At 44.0% G+C, this 7,730-nt stretch overlaps 1 pseudogene; it reads right to left on the bottom strand.

The window, feature by feature from the left end:
* Window positions 1-999: 999 nt before the first annotated feature.
* On the bottom strand, window positions 1,000-7,355 carry LOC107374443 (L-amino-acid oxidase-like; annotated as a pseudogene).
* Window positions 7,356-7,730: the final 375 nt, after the last annotated feature.

Genomic DNA, 7,730 nt, shown 5'->3' with positions numbered 1-7,730 from the left:
CCTCAGAGGCTGCCGTAGATCTGGTCAGAATCAGCGCTTATTTCCTTGTTCTGAATTCTCAGACTGGTTCAACTCTTTGTTTAGGAAACTTCTGGTCTATCCACAGCTCAGATTCTGACTCTGGTTTGAAATGAACTCAAAAATGATAAACAACAAATACATTTTTTAGATCTGATTGAAAAGTAGCAGATATTTATAAAGCTACATTCACGCTTTTAAATCCAGTGTAATACGTAATTTATTCTAATATAATTTAAATCTGAAGAATAATTAACATTTATTTAGCCTTACTTTCCTTGTTTATTTTCTTTTTGAGCTCCATAAATGCCTGTTTTTGGTTCTATGAGTTTCTGCTCATGAAACATCACGTAACACCCAACACAGAACACCATTTTGTTTTTATTTTTATCTCTATTTTTAGTTTCTGATCAAAGCTGCTGCATCACATCCTCCTAATGATGGCCCAACACGTCATTATTACTCCCTGCTGGCCGGTTTGTGTCTAAATAAGATCAGCTGTGCTTCAGCAGGGGCGTGTCCAAGGGGTGGCCTGGGGTAGCACATGCCACCCTTGGAATATGAGTGGCCACCCCACTGAATTTCCTTTAAATAGACTTATCCACAAAAAGCTTGGGGTAAAAAAGAAAAAGCATAACCATTGGTGCCACCCATGCACAAAGAAGTGCACTACTTGGGCCACCCCATTTTAAAAGATCTGGCCACGGCACTGTGCTTCAGGTCTTTATGATCAAGTATCTCTGAGACAAACAGGAACAAATAAAACCTGCAGAACCATCTGAGGTGAATCTGAGCCTCCGTTATTGGCTGATTAGCAGTGTGTGCTCATGGTTTAACCAGATGGGTGGTTAATGCAGACAAAACAAGCGTTGATGCTTCAACATGAGAATTTATTTTCAGCAAGAGCAAAGAGAAATCTGAGTGAAAGTGTTGCTTTTCAGTAGAAAATATGAAAGGAAAAGTTTAGGGAGAAAAGTCACAAATCACCAAAACAGATCTAAAACATCAGAGAAAATCCAGCGTAGAGAAACTAAAGTAAAACTAAGGTTTTGGATGGAAAATTACATTTTTTTAAAGGGTTTGAAAAAAAAAGGTTATCGTTACTGGATGGATGTTCGAACGTTGGCAGCATCCAACCAAAGCCAGGAGACAGAAGACTCTACAGCTCGTCTCTGACTGACCCTTCCTCAGATCCCACTCCAGCGCCCTCGTTGATGTTTTTCGCCGCCCTGATTGCTGACTTCATGGCCGTCTCGATCCAGGCGTGAGCGAAAGCTGTGTGCTCACCGGCGAAGTGAACGTTGCCCTCTCTGCTGAACAGCTCCTTGGCGTACTCCAGGTGTTGGTAAGGTGTGAAGAGGGCGAAGGCGCCCAGGCTGTGAGGATCCTCACTCCACTTCTTCACCACCACGCCCGTGCAAAGAAACCTGACCTGCTCTCCGTGGATCAGAGCCAAATCGTTCAGAGCCACCTCTGAGCTGTTCGTCAGACAAACCCATGAAGAGGAGGGAGTCTTCGCCCCAGGTGTAGGAGGCCAGGAGGACGCCGATCTTGTCGTTGTGAGGGAAACTGTGGCTGGGGTAGTAGATGAAACGAGAGGGCCGGTCGGTGATGCTCTTCCCTCTGTAGATGCCTTCCTTCTCCCAGAACCTTTCTGAGAAGGTGAGGACGATTTTGGTGGAGCTTCCATAGTGGATCGACTTCATGGCCTCCATCTTTGGCGTCGAGAGAGGTGGTTGGAAGTCAATGAAGAGGGCAGCTTTGGCAGAGGTTGTCACAAGGACGGAATCAGCAGTAAAACTCTGAACATCACCGTTCGTGTCCGACTGGACCTCCAGTGTGACCTGACCGTCTTCAGCCTGCCTGATGGACCTGACCTTCGAGTTGAAAGTGATCGAGTTGTTTCTGAGGGTTTTGGAGAGAGCTGTGGGGATTCGATCCATCCCTCCGGTTACTTCACTGTACCTGGAGGTCAGGGAAGTTTCACGAGCATTAACACGTACGGTCGACAGGTGTTTTCATTTAAGTACAAGCGATTCATTAATCACTGATATTTATTGTCTCGTACTTGACATTATCGCTGACATCACTCTCCAGGTAGATCATCTCCGTCAGCGCCATGGCCATGATGCCGTCTTCGTTCAGCAAGTCTCCAAGCATCCTCATGGCCTCCCGACTCAAAACCCTTTTTTCTTCCAGATAGCCCTTTGGACAAAAACATCAGACTTGTACGAGTCAGGTGGCGACTCGGCTGAAAACAGAAATGAACGCAAACCCCTACACGGTAAAACCTGGTCCCTCCTTTTTCTGTTGATGCAAATCTAAACTTTAGAAAAAGGCTGATTCCATTTCCTTATGTGACTAAAACATTTATTTAACATTATTTAAATGAATCTACCTTAACAGAGTAGCCGTCAAACATGTTCAGCGCCGCCTCACAGCCTTGAGCCTCCACCACCATCTTCACCTACAGGAAGCAGATTTCACTTTAAAGAGCAAGTCACCCACTATTCAGTTAAATTCAATTCAATTTTATTTACATAGCGCCAAATCACAAGAGTCGTCTCAAGGCACTTCACATAATAAATATTCCAATTCAGGGCAGTTCATTAAGCCAATCAGAAATAATGTTTCCTCTATAAGGAACCCAGCAAATTGCATCAAGTCACTGACTAGTGTCAGTGACTTGATGCAATCCTCACACTACGCAAGCATGTAGCGACAGTGGAGAGGAAAACTCCCTTTTAACAGGAAGAAACCTCCAGAGAATCCTGGCTCAGTATAAGCAGCCATCCTCCACGACTCACTGGGGATCGAGAAGACAGAGCACACACACACACACACACACACACACACACACACACACACACACACACACACACACACACACACACACACACACACACACACACACACACACACACACACACACACACAAAGACAAGTAATGTGTCTATAGTTATATTGTGATTTCTTAGTAAATATTCTATTTGGTGAGAGATAAACTTTATTGTATTTATCCTAGTGGATCTATAATTAAACGGGTAAACTAGTAGTAGCACATCCAACGTCAAGGAAACAAAAAGTTATTATCAGGAGAGGGAGAATGTTTAAGTGGTTAGCAGCAGTGTGCTAGACGATGGCCCCCTCCATGAGGCCACCACAGCTCAGCAGAACATCATTGTAGCTTCTTCTGGGGAGAAAAACACTTAGAGAGAAAATAAAGTTAACAGCTGAAATTGCAGAAAATAATACAGTTAAACAGCAGATTGTAGAAGAAAGTAGTCGCGTGTGGAAAGTGGTCAGTGTATCCTCCAGCAGTCTAAGCCTATAGCAGCATAACTACAGAGATAACTCGATAACCTAGCCTTTTGGATGGAGGCATGTTGGAGGCAGGACAAGGGAGAGCCGTCTCAGAAACGCCCTACCAGTCTTACTCCACCCCCACTCCCTGTTTGAAAAGTGCAACAAATGCTGTTGCCCTGCAGACCGAGAGGGTGGAGCAACTACCAAATACACACAAACACACAGGCTCACAACGACATTGTGACAGCACATGGTACCAGCTAATGTTCTAGGGTACCTCTTAGCCAATAGCAATGGCAGATTTAAATTCAAATGCAGTGCAGAGTTTTTACCTGACAACGGCACAACACTGACAGTTTTAGGCAGAAAATTACAATTTTAACTAAAATGCACTAAAGTGCAAAACTATTGACTACACGTGTCTGCAGCAAGATTAGACTTGCATTTATATAATTTATCAGGAAAAAAAGTTGATTTGGGGGTGACTTGCTCTTTAAAAGCATTCTTGTTTTTTTCTGAGAGGCAAAGTTTTCTTTAAAATACAAAACAAAACTTTATTCTCTAATAAAATCACACTGACGACTTTAAAGTGTATTGCGTCCTTTGTTTAGAGCCACACTGTTGTTTTGGTGACTGAATAACTGGTGTTGTTCATTTCAAATGTGCTGCGACCTGGTGGTAAAAAGGAGGCAGAACCATCACAACCACAACGGGGTTTACAGTGTTTGTAAATCGAAAACTTTATACAATTAAAAAGGCAGAAGAAGAAATACCAACTGAAAGGGTTTAGTTATTCACTGATGCTGCTTTGACCCCTTAAACAATCCCTTCCAGGGCTGTTTCAAGGCTTTTGAGGGTCCAAGGCAAAACAGAGTTAGAAGCCCCCGCCCCCAAACCTCAAGCCCAAAGGAACAACAGCATGGACAGACACTTCACACGTACATTACAGTAAAAGATTTTTGGGTGCAAATATATGTTGTAAATCTTGCAAGCTTGATTATGTTTACATTTAAACATTTGTAAAAAGCCCACCAGCCCCCCCCCCAAACAAAAAGGGCAGTAATTGTCTGGGGCCCCCTGGTCAGCTCGGGGCCTTGTTTGCCTGTCTTATTGCTCCCTTTAAACTACTTCGGTCTTATAGCATCCAGATGGAGCATCATGGTTATTACCTTCATCAGAAACAGATTAGTGTCTACTGCCCCCTGGTGGAGAATCTGCAGACGGCAAGGGCTCATTTGGTTCGTTTTTGAATGACGCAATAAAACACATTTTCAAACTCCACTTCTCTTCCTAGGGAATACTTTTATTGATGTTAGTATTTAAAGTTCATGCCATCCTAACATTTCTGTTGATATTGTTCTCAAACAGCTTTCCTGGACGTGATGTGCGTTATTTACCTGGTTTAGTGAACGCTGCAGCAGCTTATCGGGGGTTGCACTCTTCTCATTTTCAGTTAGGTCGTAGTTCAGGAGGGAGATGCTTTTCTTCACGTCGGACGTCCTGTGTTTCCGCCCGTTTACGTGGTAGTAGGTGTTGTCATCAGTCATGTTGAACTCATTCAGAGGGAGGTGCAGTTTGTGGATAAGGGAGCGGAGGATGCTGAGGGGACATTTTTCCATGAAAACAACATCGACAGTCTTCCTTTCTCCACACGTAACATGATGTTTTACACATTGATGACTGGACGGGATCCTCATGGCCCCCAGCTCCACGTACCAGCCCTCCGTCTCGTTCCTGTGCGTGATCACTCGTCCTCCAACTCGATCGCTCACCTCGTAAATGTGGACCTTTTCACAAAAACACGATTAAAGGCATTTTAAACACTCAGAACTGTTTACCGCTCCTGTTATGCGCTGCACTGATTATTGACTTGTTTCTACCTCATGTCCTGCATCCTGCAGCAGTTTGGCAGCTGTCAGTCCCGCCATCCCGGCTCCAACAACAGCTACTTTTTGAGGTTTTGTTGTCTTAGGGAGTCCGTTTCTTGATATTGTCAGCAGTTCTTCATAATCGGTGTCCACCAAGCAGCTCTCTAACGTTGACTTCATGTGGACAGCAGAAGAGAGCCTCTGCTGCAGAGACAGCAGCAGCAGCAGGCCACAGGCCACTGGAGATGTAGACAGTTCATTCTTTAGCAGGAAAAACAATACATGCTGCAACATCTAACCAGATTTTACAAACTAAACCTTTACACATTATTTCAGAAGTAAAGATAAAAAAAAACATTTGATTGTTTTTTTGCTGATCGAGCTGGAGCTCTGACGTCTCACAGCCCAAACGCGGAAAATGCAATTAATCCTAAATGAAAACCATAAACCATTAAAATCTGCTCAGACATGAAGAATGTATTAATGTTTTCATTTCTTGCTGCATTACAGACGTTTAATCTCACGTTTGGTGGCTGCAGCCTTTGGGTCTCACTGGTTACGGTTACTTTCACCATCGACCAGATACTCACATGAGCTGAGTCTGACTGGAGCTCGGTCCATTTCCTCTTCTCTGATGAAATAAAGACACATGAAACATTACAGGGAGACAAAACCTTTCTGACGGATGAAAGTTTGAGTTGTTTTCATATCTAGTGTATGTATGAATTATATATAGAGACGTAACAATATCAAACATCATTTAATCCCAAATTTTAAGTCTTCATTCAATTCAATTCAATTCAATTCAATTCAAAAATACTTTATTAATCCCAGAGGGAAATTGATTGCTGTAGTAGCTCAGGATAATAATAATAATAATCAAGTCGTCAAAGAGTTATTGTATATTACAATGGCTGTTGGCAGGAAGGATCTCCAGTAGCGGTCAGTTATGTTCAGCAGTTATGTTTTAGTCTGGATTACTCAGATTAAAGTTCTCACCTCTGCAGGAGCTCCACAGCTGGCAGCCCGGGTGGAGACACCTTTTATAGCAGCAGAAGGTGGAGAAGGTGGCAAATTAACATTTTTCTGCAGTAAGTCACTTTTCTGTGGAACTGCGTAGGTAGTTTGTTTCTGATGTTGAAACGGACCTCACCCCATGAGCACATGGCGTTGTTGAGATGAAGGTTAAAACGTGAGGAGGACTTCTTCAGAAAGCATTTAGATGCCTCTGGACTTCAGGGGAGGTTAAAGATTGATAAATGACCCGCACTTGTATAGCGCCTCTCAGAGTGAGGACTCCAAAGCGCTTTACACTACAGTGTATCATTCACCCATTCACACACACATTCACACACTGATGAGCTACGATGTAGCCACAGCTGCCCTGGGGCACACTGACAGAGGTGAGGCTGCCGAGCACAGGCACCACCGGTCCCTCCGACCACCACCAGCAGGCGAGGTGGGTTTAGTGTCTTGCCCAAGGACACAACAGCAGAATTCTCTGTCCGGAGCCAGGATTGAACCTGCAACCTTCCATTTAGTGGACGACCCGCTCATCCTGCTGAGCTGCTGCTGCCCAGCTGCTGCCCAGCAGCTGCTGGTTGTAATACGTTGCCGATGGTGTACCCTACCAACATGTCATCTCATTTCTCTGAAGCACAGAACCAGCTACAGTGACAAAGGAGTGTCACTGTGTTTGTAGTTCCAAGGAAGTGGGCGTGTCCCTCCCAAACTGACAGCCTCAGTGGCGGTTTAGATGTGAGGAAATCTCAGCAAGAATTTATTTGTAATTCTAACGGTTAGAATTAATATGACAGCAGCTCTCTTTGTGTGTGTGTATGTGTGTGTGTGTGTGTGTGTGTGCGTGTGTGCGTGCGTGCGTGTGTGTGTGTGTGTGTGTGTTTAATGGCTAAGCACACAAAAACAGAACAAGCCACACTTTTATGACTGCATGACTGCATGACGTTTTTTATTGTCATTTTTTTGGAAATTTGACAAAACAAACATTTTTGTTTTGTGCAACAGAATCACTTCACACATCTGCACTTAACCAGAAAATAGTTCGGTTCTGCAGGTCCTATAGCACATTTCTCTGAGCATTTGGGCATGTTTTATTGTTGTTTCCTCATGAAAAACACGCCAAAGCATTTACCCAGCAAACATGGGAGCACTGTGGGTAGTATTTGGGTGGGTACTACTGTGGGATGCCCACAGAAAAAGAAACGGTTAACACATAAGTGCAAACATCCATTGGGCTGCACAGGGACCCTCACAAGGGCTCAGCATGGGATGGATTTGGGTAGAATCCTCGGTGGGTTGCACTTAACTAGATCTAAATCGGCCCACGTGGAAAAAAAAAGCTAAACTGGCCCCATTCATGCACAAAATCCTTGTGGGTGAACTCTGGGGTAAACCTGGGTTTGCCCTGCCCACAGTACCCCGGGCACAGCCCACTAAAGCCTATGGTGGGCCCAAATCACAAGATTTAGAAAAGAACTAGTTCTTTCACACACGCTTTTCAGGTAAAGGATTTTTTAC

This window comes from Nothobranchius furzeri, chromosome 2, assembly GCF_043380555.1.
Source record: "Nothobranchius furzeri strain GRZ-AD chromosome 2, NfurGRZ-RIMD1, whole genome shotgun sequence".
Classification (NCBI taxonomy): domain Eukaryota; kingdom Metazoa; phylum Chordata; class Actinopteri; order Cyprinodontiformes; family Nothobranchiidae; genus Nothobranchius; species Nothobranchius furzeri.
The sequence above is the reverse complement of the archived record's forward strand: the minus strand, read 5'-3'. Positions and strand labels throughout refer to the sequence as shown.